The sequence below is a fragment of the Macrobrachium nipponense genome, chromosome 20 (assembly GCF_015104395.2).
Source record: "Macrobrachium nipponense isolate FS-2020 chromosome 20, ASM1510439v2, whole genome shotgun sequence".
NCBI lineage: Eukaryota > Metazoa > Arthropoda > Malacostraca > Decapoda > Palaemonidae > Macrobrachium > Macrobrachium nipponense.
In genome coordinates, this window is record NC_061089.1 from 17,329,301 (window position 1) to 17,346,559 (window position 17,259).

General features: G+C 35.8%; 1 protein-coding gene across 2 annotated transcripts in view; it reads right to left on the minus strand.

Moving 5' to 3' along the window:
• LOC135222614 (serine/threonine-protein kinase VRK1-like) overlaps nucleotides 1-17,259 on the minus strand; it is a 178,299-nt gene that overhangs the window by 142,275 nt on the left and 18,765 nt on the right. For both annotated transcript variants that reach the window (XM_064260743.1, XM_064260735.1), the window contains exon 2: nucleotides 10,563-10,638. The gene's annotated coding sequence lies outside the window, so the exon portion shown is untranslated. The remainder of the gene's footprint in view (nucleotides 1-10,562; nucleotides 10,639-17,259) is intronic.

A 17,259-nucleotide genomic window follows, 5' to 3' on the forward strand; every position in this document is an offset into this window, starting at 1 on the left:
AGTCCTTGGGTATTTAAGTTTCAATGCAATATCATAAATAGTTTTAATCTCAGCGTCAATAAACTGCGGGCTACAGACACGTAAAGCCCTAAGGAACATCCCAGAAAAAACAGAATTTAACATTTTGATGGTGACTGGAGTAGTAACGAACAAAAGAGGCAATGTTAGTTGATTTCCGAAAGACTGAAAAGGTGAAATTTCTATAATTTCTATGAACAGTTACACCAAGAAAATTCAAATTACAATTTCTTTCTTCCTCTACAGTAAATTTTATAGAAGTGGCCAAATTACTGAGATTATTAAGGAATTCCTGGAGATTTTCGTGAACTGGCCAAATACAGAAAATATCATCCACATACTTAAACCATATAACTTTTTGGGGCAAAATTCTTGGTAAGAGTTTTGTTTAAAAAATTCCATGTAAATACTGCTAAGGACAGGAGATAAGGGATTACCCATAGCCATGCCAAACTTTTGTACAAAAAATTCCACATTAAAACAAAATTTACTATCTTTGATACATAACCTTATGAGACTAATGAGGTTTGCTACAGTTAAGGGAATGTCATGACGTTATAATTCATCCTCCAAATATTCAAGTAAATCATCTACAGGCACTTTTGTAAATAAAGAGACAACATCAAAACTAACCATATTAAAATCAAAATTCAAATTTAAACTATTAAATTTGTTTATAACATCAACATTATTTTTAACATTCGTGTTAGAAATGTTTCCTACCAAAGGTGTAGAATTTTTACAAGCCATTTAGATAAACTATACGTAACTGAGCCCACTGAACTATTGATTGGTCTGATAGGGTTATTGATTTTATGTCTTGACTAAACCATACATATAAGGTAAGGTGGCACATTGCAGAGTAAATTGTTTAATTAAATGATCCGAGCCCTTCAGAATGGATTTAATTTGTTTATTAAAACGGGAGTTCACTGTCTGTGTAGGATCAGACCTCAGTTTCGTATAAGTATCAGTATCATTTAGCAATGACATTATTTTACTTACAGTCACTTTTATTCATTATTACCACTGCATTAGATTTATCTGCTTTTGCACTTTCACTGTTTCGTCTTCTTTAATTTTCTTAAAAGCCTGGGGAAATCTCTCGGGTACATTAGGTGGAGAAGGCTTGCTCATAGCACCATACACAATACCTTTACAAATATTGATATCATCAGGGCATAGGTTTTGGTTAAATTTTTCCAAATAACAAAAGGATTTTGAAATGTCGACACAGTCCAGGTTACCGTTAGATACACCAAAGCTTAACCCATATCTTAGTAAAGTGCTTGGATTTCTGACTATCATTTTCCTGTGGTATGCTTAATATATATTATATATATTAATATATTAATATATGATCTATATATAATATATATATATATATATATATATATATATATATATCTATATATATATATATATATTATATATTATATATATATATATATAATAGTATATATATATATTATATATTGCTGTCAAAATGCATATTTCCCCTCTTTGACTGTATAAAATAGTGTGTAGAACTTTGGCAACATTTTTTCAGATTCCTAGATAGCTTAGAGATAGGATGTTTTAAATGTGTTCAGATTTCTGCATTACATATATAAAAAGAATATATATAACGTAGAATGTAGAAAGAGAGAGAATATTATCCGTTCAAAGCTAAAGTTGTTTTTCAGAATATGTCAACACGTTTGATAAGCGAGCTCAAGCCTTCATTGTGTTTTGGGATTCTGTCATCATGTGTGATGAGGAAATTCTGTTTCGAGCAACGAATCGAGTAAGTGTCTTTTTTTAACAGAATCGTCTTGTACACGTATGTCTTTGATCAAAGCCACGTGCAGATTACACATTTTGGATGTAAAGTTGCGTAAATTTCGAAGCTTCTGGAAGCATTATTGCCAAAAACGTTTTGTCATCTCCCCTGTCCAGCTTCCGTAAGGGAGAAGTTTTTCATTCGGGCTTAAAGACTCAAACCGTTCACATTCTCTCTCTCTCTCTCTCTCTCTCTCTCTCATAGCACTTTTGATGTTAAAGTAACGTAACGATTTCGTACTTATTGAATGGTCACCCGTAACTTGAGAATTTCATATTTGATATTTCTTAGAGTTTATTTAGTATTATTTAGTGTTTTTTGTGGAATCTGAACAAACATTGTTTCGTAACGGCGCCTGGTTTTGTGAAAGTGTGAAATGAGCTGCAGCAAGAAAGAAAGAAATTTGTATACCAAAAAGGTAAAGTGTGTTATATTTTTATTAGTTGCAACTAATAACTGATAGGAACAGTGGTTAGGTGACAACTAATAACTGAACGGAACAGTGGTTTGGTAAAAACTTAATAACTGATGGTTACAGTGGTTTGAGAGAAACTATTTACATTTTTACACATTGCAAGTTTTTGTGTTTTGTGTTTGTTTCATTTTTGTGCATTTGTTCATTTTCTTATTGAAGTGTGCCTTTTTATTTTATGTTCTGTGTGATTAATACTTTTTACAAATTTTTCATATTGTTCACATTTTTCTGTATTTTCATTTGCATTCACAATTTAATTGACTTAGCTATTTTCATTGCTTAATCATTGCACATTTAATTAAATTTAACACTTGTGAATTAATTTACATTTACTTAGAATTCTTTTCAAGTTTTATTGTTGTTTAGCACTTGTGAATTAATTTCAAATTTCCAATTATTGACTAACACTTTTGAATTTTGATTGAATTAATTTTCTTGAATTTTGTGATAAATTAATTTTGATTTAATTTTACTTAATTTGATTAAAGAATTAATTAAACTTTACTTTGTTTTCAAGTAACAGTAATTTTACCTGATATTGTGAATTTCACTTAAAAATTTTGAGTTTAATAATACATTTTTGTATTTAAATTTTTTAAGTGTCTTCTTTATCTTACACCAGTATATTTGCATTTGATTATATTGATGTTAGGTAGAAACATAGAGTGGTAATTGATCTGTTTTCCTTCATGAACTTGAAGGGACTTAGAACAAGGGAAGTACTTAGACTTCTGAAATCAATGAAATACTAAGACTTTTAAAGTTGTTGATGGAGTGATGCCCTTTGATTAATTTAATTACTTACAAGATTACCTCACACCTGTTTTGATAAACTTAGTATGATTTTCTGCAATACTGGTAAGTTGATAAGGGATCACTGTTGCCTTTAGAGTATTCAATCGTTTGGTACTAGTGATGAGGGTTCAGGTGTCTGGCTTTTATGAGGTATCAATCAATGAATGGTAAGTGTAGTAACCAGATACTTGGCACTTCGTCACTATATATATATATATATATATATATATATATATATATATATATATATATATATATGAGAGAATTGTTCTCTTACAACAGAATTCCATCTGATAAACGGAGTCTATAAAAACTACACAATATAGTACTTAGTTTCTATATTTTGGCGTTTTTATGGGCTCCTTTTATCAGATATATATACTGTATATATGTGTGTAAGTGTGTTTGCGCGCGCGCGTGTACATATGAAATAAATAAATAAATACGTACACACACATACATACGACCTTAGTATTCCAAAAAACTCTCACAAGCTGTGATTAAAGGAGGTAGAATAAAATTTTAATGAAGAGGAGAGGAATACCAAACCTCATTTCAAGTATTAACAGCAAACAAAGTTAAATAACCGAAAACAATAAATGATAATCAGAAACATTCAAGAGACATTACATTTATTTGACTGGCAACACGCTCCCATAAGTGGACCTTCAATTGATTGTTACCCAATGGGTTCTGACGAATCTTTCAACAACGGCTCCCAATGATTCTTTAAAGACGTTGCCAATGACCTTTTAAGAATCAGATCCCAATGACTATTTAAAAAAAGAAATGCTCCCAAATGAATGAAAATAAAAAGGACAATTCAATTAATTATAATATATATATATATATATATATATATATATATATAATATATATTTAATGTGTCCTCTAATGAATCTTGCTATTTCGAGAAGGTTCCTCGTGATCTCAATGGTATCATAGCTTCCAAGGGAGTGTGACATTTTCAATCTTCAATTCCCTAGTGTTTTTCTTCAGGGTAAATACTATAATCTTCCTCATACAGTTCGCCATCAAGGCGATATCTATACATAATCAAAGGAAAATTTTTACCACACGTTTATTGGCCATTGCCATATTTTAAAGATAGGGTTGCAACAGTATACTAAGTAAAGGGATAAAGTATGTAGGTGCATAATTACTGCAGCGTTTGTTTGTGTGTTTGTTTTTCTGTTTGTGCAATGTGCATGTTAACATAAGGAAGAGAATGCACTCAACAGGACATCAATAGAAACTGAAGTGAGGATACCACAATTGTTCACGTAAGTGCATCCCTACATACAACGAAGTTCCTTTAAATATACTCCAAATACATTTGAAGGACCTTGCATACAATAGCAGGCGGAGTAAAATTCAATCGCATTTACACAAAGCACTGCAGCATACGGTAAAAAAAAAAAAAAAAAAAAAAAAAAAAAAAAAAAAAAAAAAAAGAAAAAAAAAAAAAAAAAAAAAAAAAAAAAAAAAAAAAACGTCGAGACTAAATAAAAAGTCGGATGATATAGCCAAATCTACGACCCCTTTATCAACAGAGTTCTGAACTCCTGGTCAAATTTCACACCACAAATAGGAAAGGTTAACGTTTCCTAGGATGAAAACTTAGTTTTCCGTGGCAAAAACCAATGAATTTTCCTTATTTTGATTAGTCATTTGGAAAGCTTCTTTTCCCCCTAGCCTCAGTTTTCCCTTTTCTGTACTTTTACGCCAGACTTCCCCGCTCCCAACAGCAACCCCATTTAACTTCATCGTATGAGAGAGAGAGAGAGAGAGAGAGAGAGAGGATTGCTTATCATTTACATGAAATGTTTGTAGCCATGAAGCCTTTGCTTTTTTTAATATTTTACTACAGAACCATAAAAAAAAAAATTCAACATCTGATGGGTATAATGCGCTGTTTCTTTTCAATAACATACAATGAAAAAATAAATAAATAAAGACTGGAAATTGAGAATAATCCTACAAATTCTTAAGAGTATTGTAAAGAAAAAAAAAAAAATCCCTACGGACATGAGAGAAAGAATAACGAAATCAATATCACACCATTGTCTACCGTTATATGATTGAGAGTTTTCATCAGCATGGCTATTTTTTTTTTTAATCATATCAAGTACATTTTTTACAAATAAATACATATATATGTAATTTATGTATACAAATAAAAAAAACATCTACAAATAAATCATACACATCAAAACAATTCCTATATATTTTTCATAAACTTTCAAATGCACAGTTGAGGTACTTATCGGTAAAAAATAGAAAATTTTTGTCATTAGAGATTTTCTATAAAAAAGACTCTGTTTTGACATACGCCGCAATTATACTATGTTCTGTGGGAGCATCGAGTTGTTAAGACGAGGGAGTTGGGGGGACGGATTCTGCCTTTACGTAACTGAGAAACTTCCTTCCTTTGTGAAGCAGCGGTGAGACTTGCACCGGCGCCAGTCAGTCTAGGTGGGCGGGGCCTGACAAACTTTGCGGTCCAATGCGAGTTAGCTACGCCGTTGAAAAGGAGAGCAGTTTCGGACGGAAGGGACCTCAAATGGGTTATTTACATAACGTTGAGATTTTACGAATAAATACAACATTACCTTATGTAAATAATAAAAGATGAGAGACTGCAACCTTGCAATCTATCAGACAGCACAAAAAGGGATTCCTTGGAAGGACATCTGGTACTAGGATGAGGAAATGGAAAAAACCCATGGGAACGTACTGAGAGAGGAGGGATGGAGGCTGCTAGCACAGCCAAGGCTACTAGCAAAGCCAAGGCTACTACGATTATTTGCAATACAGGTAGAATATTGAAGTCTCCCGCGAATTAGTAAAAAAAAAAAAAAAAAAAAAATCCTATTAGTAACAACCTTTAAAATGAAAAGTGCGCAAACCGCTACATAACAATGCAGTTACTTTCTTTTCGACTCTCAACATAATGTCAATCCAAAAGCATTGATGCTATCACAAGTCAAGTGGCGTAGAAAGGTTGGGCGTCCGCGACAACACCAAGCATTCCATTCCACCGGGGGAGGGGGATCGGAACACGGGAAGAGGATGGGGGAGGGGAGGGGAAGGAGGAGGGGGACAGGACTGCTCTTTTTGCCCCTCGTTGGGAATGTGAAGGTTGGTCTGCCTCCACTTCACGAGACTCCACGTACCTCACGTGAGGAAAATCCGCCTTAAAAAAAAAAAAGGGGGGGGGGGGTGGTACTGTCCTTCAAGGTATAATATACGAGACAAAAAGTCGCTGTCGAGGTTACTGCTGTAGTAGCTAAGAGTTTGTACTATCATCAGAAATCTGTATACAAATTTCTGACTCCTATGAATGTCGTGTATTAATCCGTTTCTTTAACTTCCGTATACGTGCAGAAAATGGAACTGAAAACATTTAAAACGAGAGCGAAAATAATAAAAATATATTTTTTGTTACAGAATCAAGGGTCGCTTGAAAATCACGTGCAGCGAAAACATTCACGTGAGAAGACGACGAATGTTCAATCACACGACCTTGCTCCAAACTTTTCTCTGCTCGAGTTATACGTTGTTCATCACATTGTTCATATCTATTCCGTAAAAGTTACACTAATTTCAGTATGATTTACTTGATAACCATCAGAATACTATAAGAAAGGAGTCACGTACATAATATGCAGTTTTAATCATGGTTACTTTTGTTTACAAATTATACCTGCATATATTTCAGACACGTTTCTTTCATCCGCTACGACCTTTCTAAAAGTATTATACCCGAGAACGAGGGGAGAAAAAAAGCCAGAAAAAGTGATGATAACAGATCCAACGCAGGGCCGGGAGGTAGCAAGTTGGTGTGGTGTTTGGTGGTAGTTCTCCCGCCCGAGTAGGTCGCCCTGCTACCGGTGACAGGGTACATAGTCCTATATCCCATATATGACCTACAGAATCTTCTCAAAATCGAATGAACGTATTGCAGGATGCCTCAGGAGAAACCAGAGTATATGTCAGTAATCAAAGAATCCTGCATTCTCGCGCATTTTCGTAATTACGTTCAATGATGACTTGCAAGTTGCTAAGGTGCGTAGGTGGGCTGGCTCCAGGGAGGTGCTACTCTGGAGGGGGATGGGATGCATGAAGTAGACACGAGAGGAGTTGGATCGCAGAGGAGGCAGGCCGGGAGGAGGGAGAAATGGGAAGCGGTGCAAGGGGGAGGGGGGGGGGGGGGCTGCTATAGCTTAGGAACGAATCCATTATTCCCGAGTTCGCGTGTCGTGAAACACCCTGCGCTTCCCCTACAATGGGACAAGGGGTGGGGGAAGAATAATAAATTTGGTTAAGGATAGAGAAGTCAGGGAGGGTTATGTTCTCTTTTAAGTTAGAAGACCTCTACGAGACTATACGCATGAATCTCCCAGAATCTTGAACTCTAACCGTCTAAGATATATAATTAGGATAACTGATGCAGCACAATCCTGGTTAACGGCTACTGGTTACCAACAATAACAATGCATTTCCGGTATTTTTAAATAAGCTTATTAGCAGCCACAAATTACTTTCTTTAAAATCGCTGTTTTCCCTTATATGATGAGTATGGCTCCAAACAAATTTAACTTTTATTCTTGAAAACTTGTTTAGAAGGAAATTTCATGAACAGTCGACATAAGTTTTATTCAATATACTAAGACAATACTAATGTATTTTAACACCCTTTACAATCATAAGTCCGTTTGGAGCCACAATGTAAAGGACGTCTTAACAAATACTGAGAGAATCTGCATACAAATCATGTAAAAAACTTATGCATATTTAATGAACAATACAATGAAATCTGCATATTATTACAAACATCAAATAATTAGAGCCACAGCATATTCAACATGTAAAAACACCATACTATCGCTTCCGTGTTGAATACTATGAACGATGACAGGAACTACAGACATCAAATTCTTTAATAATAGGAGTCGGAACAACTAATATATATCTGACAACAAATTACAGCTAAATAAGTGAGCGAGTAGTTTCAGAGAGAGAGAGAGAGAGAGAGATTTAATGACATTTTCACGATTTGGCTTCTCACTGAACGAGGCAAGTAAGTGCCACTGCCACCCACCCCTAGTGTGATAAGTGAAAAAAAAAAAAAAAACTCGTACTGCAGGGAAAGGACAACGGCTTCCGTTCAAAACATATATAAAAGCAGCAGAGCACGCAACTGGTGGCTGGTGCTATACAGAAGTATAACGTTGAGTGTAGCAATAATCTGTTTGACCGCAACTAAGCGTAAAATTGATATAAACTGCCGGCACCAGCGAGACCCAAGGTCGCAGATACCAGCCCAGCAACAACATGTGGCACGCCATATCAGTTGCATAGCAGTTCTTCGTCATGGGCTCACTCAAACATTTCTGGGAAAATACACCACGATCAACCACGGGGAGTAATACATACGACGAAAAATAACTCTGATTCGCGAAAGGTGTTGATAATCAAGACTGTAGCTCACACATTATGGAGAGAATCATAATAATTCACAAAGTTACAGGTTATGTAACGACGGTACGGCTGGCAGACAATCAGCTGACTTTGAGCCAACCACGGTTCGGGCACATGGGTTTAGCACCGCCCCATTTTATGACGTCATTATCAATCCGATACTGTTACATTTATGTTACTATGGTTTTCCACCCTCAAACTTGTTCTCCACGAAAGTATAAAAACATCAATAAAATGACAAAATAATAGCCATTAAAACTACGACCATGTTACGAATCTAAAGCTCAAACAAATATATATTTATCATCATGCAAGATTTCAAATTTTGGCGGGCGACTACGCGAATGCTACGTTGCCACATCACGTCAAGGTTCAAACGAACATATTACCATGCGAAACATCAGACTATTTTTCTATTATCTTCTTTTATCGTTCCTGTGCTTTCAAAATAAGAAAATAAACATTCCCTACGGATTTATATTAACATTTCGGATATAAACAAGCTTCACGAGCGACAAAGATGAGAGGACACAAGACGCAAATACCACATTCTTGAAGTTATGGTCGGCATTTCCTCAAGGTCAATGGTTACTCAGTTTTCAAAATGAGTTCAGCTTGGCGCTCTCGGGAAGCCGATAACTTTGTTTACCTTGGTCTTACAAAAAAAAAAAAAAAAAAAAAAAATTAAGCAAGGGCTTTCGTAGTGTCAACATGAATTCTACAGAAAAATACGATCCCAGTTATCGATTACTCTGCGTATACCCACAGTGGCCACGGCCTCTAAGTACAGGAAATGGCTCGAACAGTACACTGGTGTGCGTACTGATAACGCCGAGAGAACATATTTGACATAATAAAAGAACAAAAACGTATAACAGTTGCAGTAATGAAAACTGGTTGTAACGACGTACAACTATAGTACATATACCCCAAGGATCATTAAATATTGTGCAGTATACACAGTAAATACCCGGATGGTCAATTCAAACAAAATATCAACATTTCAATACTACAAACAATAATAATATTAATAATAAATACGGAAAGATTCCTACACGATGTCCAATATGCAGACGAAAGTAGAATCTTCCCCCACATAACCACTCAAGTTTTAAATAATAATAATAATAATAATAATAATAATAATAATAATAATAATAATAATAATAAAACATGTAGGCTATTACACTGATCGCATCTTGAAACAGCAGAACGTAAACGCCAGTTTAACCCTTCCATTGCGCCATCGATGACACGTACGCTAAAAAGAAAATGGCTGGTCGATTAATCCAAGAACGCTTTGAAGAATTATAAACTCATTCAAGTGTCACTTTGCGCTTTAGTTTATTGTAATCCTTTCATCTACGAATGAAAAATCTTGAAGAGAGAAAGTACTTTTTTTCCGCCTCTCAAGCCTTAAAATTTAAACTGTCAAATTGTAAAGACTGGCGCTTCATCAGCTTGAAAGAGAATGCCTCAAACAATACAAATTCTGCTTTCTTTATTTTATTCGTGAATGGTTTTATATAATGGTTATTATATAATATATATATATATATATATATATATATATATATATATATATATATATTATATCTGCTTTCTTTTTATTCTATACGTGAATTGTTGGTTATATATATATAGATATATAACGGCTTTCTTTATTCTATACGTGAATGTGGTTATATAATTATATATATATATATATAAAAAACCACATTCACGAATAGAACAAAGAAAGCAGAATTTGCATTGATATGTGTGTGTGCATGATAATATATATATCTAGAGAGAGAGAGAGAGAGAGAGAGAGAGAGAGAGAGAGAGAGAGAGAGAGAGAGAGAGAGAGAGAGAGAGAGAGAGCAGTATATACAAATTGATCAGGTATTTAGGTAGATAAGGCCATTGTGATTTGATATAAATGATCAAGCTAACAGCCAACTGTACATGAAGTGTATCAAAACTTACCTTTAAATGGATGCTTACGAAACTCAGAATTCCTCGACTGTGGCTAGTGTATTTGTACACCAGCCGTTTACACTCACTGCAAAAGAGAAAAATTTGTGTAAGTACGTGTAAGTTCGTCTGTAATAGCAAGAACACAAACTGAAAAGTGATAACCAGTTTTAATATGGCACCAACTAATTCTCTCTTACAGACCAAATATGCAAAAATTCATGGGCCTTATTTGATGTTAATGAAACATGTGAAACTGCGTCTGTCTCATTATAGACCATTATCCAGATACAGAAAGAGGGAGAGAGAGAGAGAGAGAGAGAGAGAGAGAGAGAGAGAGAGAGAGAGAGAGAGAGAGAGAGAGAGAGAGAGAGAGAGAGAGAGAGAGAGAGAGAGAATCGTTTCTACGGCTGTCAATACGTCTAAAATACTACTGTTAAAAGGTCGCAGCTCATGACGTCAGCAAATCAACCGATTCTCGGCGCATGATTTTCGAAAGTTCAAAAGGCCAAAGGTGAGAGCAATTTCATTCCGTTTTCTAGCCCAGACCCGAAGAGATCACGGATGAGTGAAGATGTGAAAGAAATGAGATGAACAACAGAAGGAAAAGAAGTTCTTCACGCAATTTACATTATTACGAAATTGACCCTAATTGTAACTTCGCCACAGTAAGACAGAATATATATACTAAATGAAATCAAGGTTCTCTGAAAAATTTTCTTCAACTGAAAAACCAAGAACTTCACAATCACCACTAATAATAATATGTGGACTCAAAGGTTAAACAACTGTTCTAACTATACAAGCATGTACGATTGATACAGTAACAAACTGAATGTGCATACAGAGGATGTAAACTACAGATGTATACATAAATACAATAAACGACACACGCATATATATATATATATATATATATATATATATATATATATATATATACATTGCACATATCGTTCTATGTCAAGGTGTTAATTACTATAAAATTATTCTGAAAATGTGCGTAGACACTATGAAAAACCACAAATGACAATTATCTAAATGGGACAGAAACTAAGGTATAGGAGTGTTTCAAAACTATAGGTCATGATATCCTATAAACAGCAAAACATGCATAAAAATTTTCCAAAGATATATTCCAAAAAGGTCACATGATATCAATAAGCGCACGTGTCTGTGATATAAATATACACATGGTTTCCACACATAGCTGATCATTTAACCTTTCCCAGTTCATACACATTTCTTTCTAAAAGGGTTTCCACACTTACATTAGACCCCTATAGAGATACAACCACCAAACACGTCTGTTTAATATATACATCCACTAGAAGTTACTGCCCATCTCATCTACTGAAAAACAAACCCATCTCAAACGGCCGGTGTTCTGCAATAGTGTTCAACCCTCTAAAACGGGTTCTGGTGTCGCTCATGGCGTGGAGCATAACGGATTGGGAGCATATTCACTTCAAGTTACAGGTTCTGCTTAGATTACGTTAAAATACCTTGGACTAAAATTTTCACTCTTCTACTACTCATACGTAGTTTTCTATACGGGGTTTTAGATTTTAATACGTAACCTTAGGTTGTGGTGATACTTTCTATGCTCTCAATGTGGGATTGCAACATTAGTCTTCATACATAAGTTCCAATATCTATATATGGCTCTCGTCGGAGCCTGGGAATGCCAAGTCGACGCTATCGAATGTTCTGTGATCATCTTCATCCGCACAGATGGTTGAACCGGAAACTGATCTGACGTAACATAGAATGGCTGGATATGGTTTTGTATGTATGAGATTTTCAGTACTAGAGAAGCTGCATGGTTTTGCAGAATTAAACTCTGAAAGCGTATATGGATGGAAGGAATAGAAAAATTCGGCCAAAGGCCAACCACTGGGCCCCATGAGGTCATTCAGCACTGAAGGCAAATTGAGTAAAGCAAGGGTTGAAAGGTGTAGCAGAAGGAAAACCTCGCGGTTGCACTATGAATCAATTGCAAGGAGAGTTTGGATAGCAAGATGGAGTAAAGAGAATATGAATTGGGGGGTGGGGGGGGGGTTACAGTAAAAGGAATGAAAGGGGTTGAGCCTACGTAATGCCTACAGTGCACCAAGTGAGGTGCACTGACGGCACGAACCCTCTTCGGATAAAAGCGTATTTGCACCGTAAACTAGCGCAGGAGGTAAATAAATGCAGCATAAGTAAAAACACGGATCTGATATTCATGAAATGGTTTGATCATATGGTAATGAAAAGAGGACTGACTGGTTTCTTGTAAACTACCGGTCATCACAACTGTAGCTGGTCACTGATGGTGACTGACTGATTGACTGGAGATTATCTGGCGGCACAATTCACTCGAATCTAAGGCTTAGCGGTGACAAGCGCATCAACTGCATACGTATCTGGTAAAAATTAGCCAGTAGATCCTCTCTCTCTCTCTCTCTCTCTCTCTCTCTCTCTCTCTCTCTCTCTCTCTCCAGTTTACAAATAGAGTAACCAGTCAAAAATAACTATATATCAGTAAATATGACAATAATATTGCTACTCACAAACATCATCTTGCCTACTCTCCCATCCCACAAACACTACACCCCTCCCCCTTCTCCCCCTCCGTTGCAGCCACTCCAACAATTTACCACTCCCTAAAGCCATCTCCTCATGCCCGTAACCGGCAGTTTCTGTTGTGGGCTCCTACGTCAGGTCACGAATCCGGGTGCCCCTGACAATCCTTGCAAACCTCGAGACGGATAATAAGAACCACTTCGAAAGGGGGGCCGACTAATTTCCAGAAAACTGAATCCCCAAAATTTATGTCGATATACCACATTCATGATGTTACTATAGTATATTGGCCTGAAACATGCATGATATATAAATTTATGAGTATGTCTGTATGTACATATACACATATATATCTTATACAGAAACATATATAATCACAAATATTGAAGAAAGGAAGTTGGCCAAGACCATCAGACAAAAAACGACCAACTTTAAAATGAAAACAACTTGCCTCAAAAAGATAGGAAACGCTCCAGTGTCTCGACTTTTATCCAGTAGGACCTGTCCCAGGGGTCACCTCCACCTCCTACGCACCTAAAAGCCACCAAAGCACAGTCACAAAAATGTCCTAAAGAGACACTGAAGTGAAATCCTGCTCCTCAGCTGTTGTTCGCTGCCTCACGGGTCTTCTGCAAAGCCTGGTCTCGTCCAGAAAACCTGTATTACGGTGTGAGGGACCCCTTTGGTTAAGACCAAGGAACGAGCACTTGATCCACCACCTCTTACGCAGTACGTTTTCCCGCTCCTAAAATGCTTACGTTAATTCGTAACTTATCAAACTTCATAAACTCTATAAAGCGTTTAAACAAGCGTATATCAATAAGTGTAATATTCTCATTTACGATATGGAACTTTTATGTAACATACAACTGCCTAAAATAAATTGATTATAACAAAATCTTAATTTTTTTCTCCTGAGTGGCAAGACGTTCACTCCAAATTTCAAGATAATGATGTACTGCTATAGTAAATTATGCTAACTGTTGTACTTTTAGCAGGAAGTTAAATAAACACTTAATCATAGATAGCAACCGATTCGTGTTAGTCATCTGTAGTGGAAATACTCTCCGGACGTTGCGCATTCATTTTTGACGCCCCAGTGCATGATAAACAATTGAAACTAAATACGACGAAACATATGGGAACTAGCTGGGAAGAAGAATGCTAAAACGACGAAACAATTGACACGTAACAACATCAAATTGAATTTAAATATCAAGCTAAAACATTAAAATGTACATTACTCGTAAAAAAAAACACTTGGTTTTGAATACTTATTTCTTGTGATAATTACACACCTAAAATAAGATTATCTAAAGACTAGAAACTTACAGTCTCACAGAACTCTAGAAATCTGTTTTTTCCGACCACGGTGTAAACAAGACTACCCCAAGGGCATTTTCGCGTTGCAACAGCAATGGAAGTTCATGTCACTTAAAAAAAACCCACGCAATTGAAGCAACCTACATACATTATAGGCTATATGGACTTTGGTTATATAACAAATTAAAATGAGAAAGTAATCGAAACAACCTTAAAAATTATAAATTAGATACAAAACTTGTAATGACATCAAATAACGAAAAACGTAAAGAGGATTTTAGGAAAATAAGGGCAAAAAAGTTTAATAACTAGATGATTTAACCTATACCCTGATGAACGGACATCCCTACCTCTTCCGCTACATGGAAATTTATTCAAAAGAAACCGAAAATTAAAGATATAATATATATATATATATATATCTATATATATTATAGTATATATTATATATATATACTGTAAATCCTTTATAAAAAGAAAATTAAACCAGCAATCGAGAATGCGAGGCACGGAAAAAAAACTAACAAATATCATGAAAACACAACTGTTAAGAAATGGGAATATTAGAAGAACAGATCACAAGCGACAATGAAAAGAATAACTTTTATAAAACTGAAATAAATCCAGTGATTAGAGAAGAGGATTACAAATAAATAAAACTTAAAAGATACTTTAAGCCTTGTTGTATACATACCGCGAAACGATGCCTCCAAAAATAAACAGTCCACATTACCCACACTGCCTATAACTGTAAAACTGACCAAGTCCATATTCTAACAAACATCAGGAGTAACAACCAGTTAGGAAAGAGCTCAGGTAGGCTGCGAAAAGACAGTGATGTTATCAGATAATATCCTGTATTGAAGGTCTACTTAAAAAAAAAAAAAAATAAGTAAAAAAAAAAATCCTATACTGAAAGATCTACTGAAAAAAAATACTAGGGATAAATTTTAGAAATAAGTAATGGTAATTGCTTTTGAAATTTTGTATAAGAACAATCGCATGAAACAAACGAGATATTAATCTGTGAACAGTAAATAACTACAAGAATGGGCGACATGAGCTAGTATAACACTGACCAGTGAGGGGAAAGGTAGACAAAATTGAAAAACGTAAAAAATTAAATTGAACACGAAACATCATCAATATAAAAATAGAGACAGCAACAATAAACCACAATTAATTTCCATCAGAGAGACCTACCAGCTTTAAAAGAGAAGACGAACAAGAGCAACAGAACACACTAGAGATGGCCACCTTCCAAAATACACAACGCTTAAGTAAGTCTGAACGATCTGTGGCAGAGCCAAAGTATATAACTAACTTCTACAGCAACAGACACGGCTAAGATCCCCCCTACCTGAAGTTCTTGACCCACGTCTTTATCAATTTAAAATAATCTGGCGTCACAAAATCGATGATCAATAAGAAGATAAAGTTCACGAATTGCGGACCGGAGCAGGTTCTTCATAAAAAAAAAAGTACTAAATATCTACACGAATTTTGAGGAAGATTTATTTCAAGATACGATACGGTCTACCACATCAGCCCATACGGAGGTCAATGGGTACCAACGTCTGCTAATGTCAAGAAAAGGGGTGTGAGGCTAGCAACCTCATCCTTAAGGACTTGATGAGAAACAGGGCCTTTCGAGTGCCATCTCCTTTGAAAGGGAAATAGGGGTGATATATATATATATATATATATATATATATATATATATATATATATATATATATATATATATATATATATCTCTCTCTCTCTCTCTCTCTCTCTCTCTCTCTCTCTCTCTCTCTCTATCTATATATATATATATATCATATATATATATAATTAATATATATATAGTGTTTGTGTGTGTGTGTTTGAGAAGAGAGAGAGAATCTTGGGATTTCCTTCCAGGAAAGAAATATTACCGAACACTTACCGTGACATATGACCGGTATCGTCTTCACACATTTATTATTAATATCTCCGTTCTCTACTTGCAATACTAAACCAGCAGGAGAAGAGAAGAGAAGAGGACATAGTGAAAGATGCACGAATGAAGGGAGAAGCAAGAGGCGGAGGAAATATAATCAAAAAGGAAAGACGGGAAGGCGGCAGAAGAGAGAACGAACAGTCAGCTGCGTCGAGTAAAGGCCCCACGCAGAGGAACAGTTTGGGGTTGTCGAATCAGGCAGGTGGAGCCGGTACCACTTTCAATGGTTTAATCAATACTCAGCCAAACCTAACACAAACACACGCACGCACGCACACACACAAACATGCTTAAGCATGCCTACATGCATACCTACATATCACATCCACAACTCCCAAAAATCGCGTCGCAAGAATTTTCTTTGAACAATTTCCACTTGAGTTGACACCACCAGCAACTTAGCAGCTTTTAACAACATATCTTCTGGCCCAATACTTTCTCAGCAAAGACGTTCATTCTTTATATTAAAGTAGGTTAACAACACTATTAAATAACATAATAAGAAGAGGAAGAAGTGTGTGTGTCGAACGCTTGAATTATAACTAAAGGATAAAAAATATAAAAGGCGCAAATGATCGAAAACCACTTTCCCAGTACAAACGTTTCCCAAAGTCAGCTGGCGATTCTTGGCACTGCGTTCACTGATGCCGGGGAGGAGGACTGGGGTGTAGGTAGTACGTCACTGGCAGGTGGGGGAGGGGGGAGGGGGGAGGAGGAAGGGAGGTGCCAGCCATTGAGCACCTCAAAGACCACACTGAGTTAGGGATATACCGGACGAGAATTCCCGAGACATTACTCATTGATAGCGACTCTCAAACACTGGGGAGGCGACGA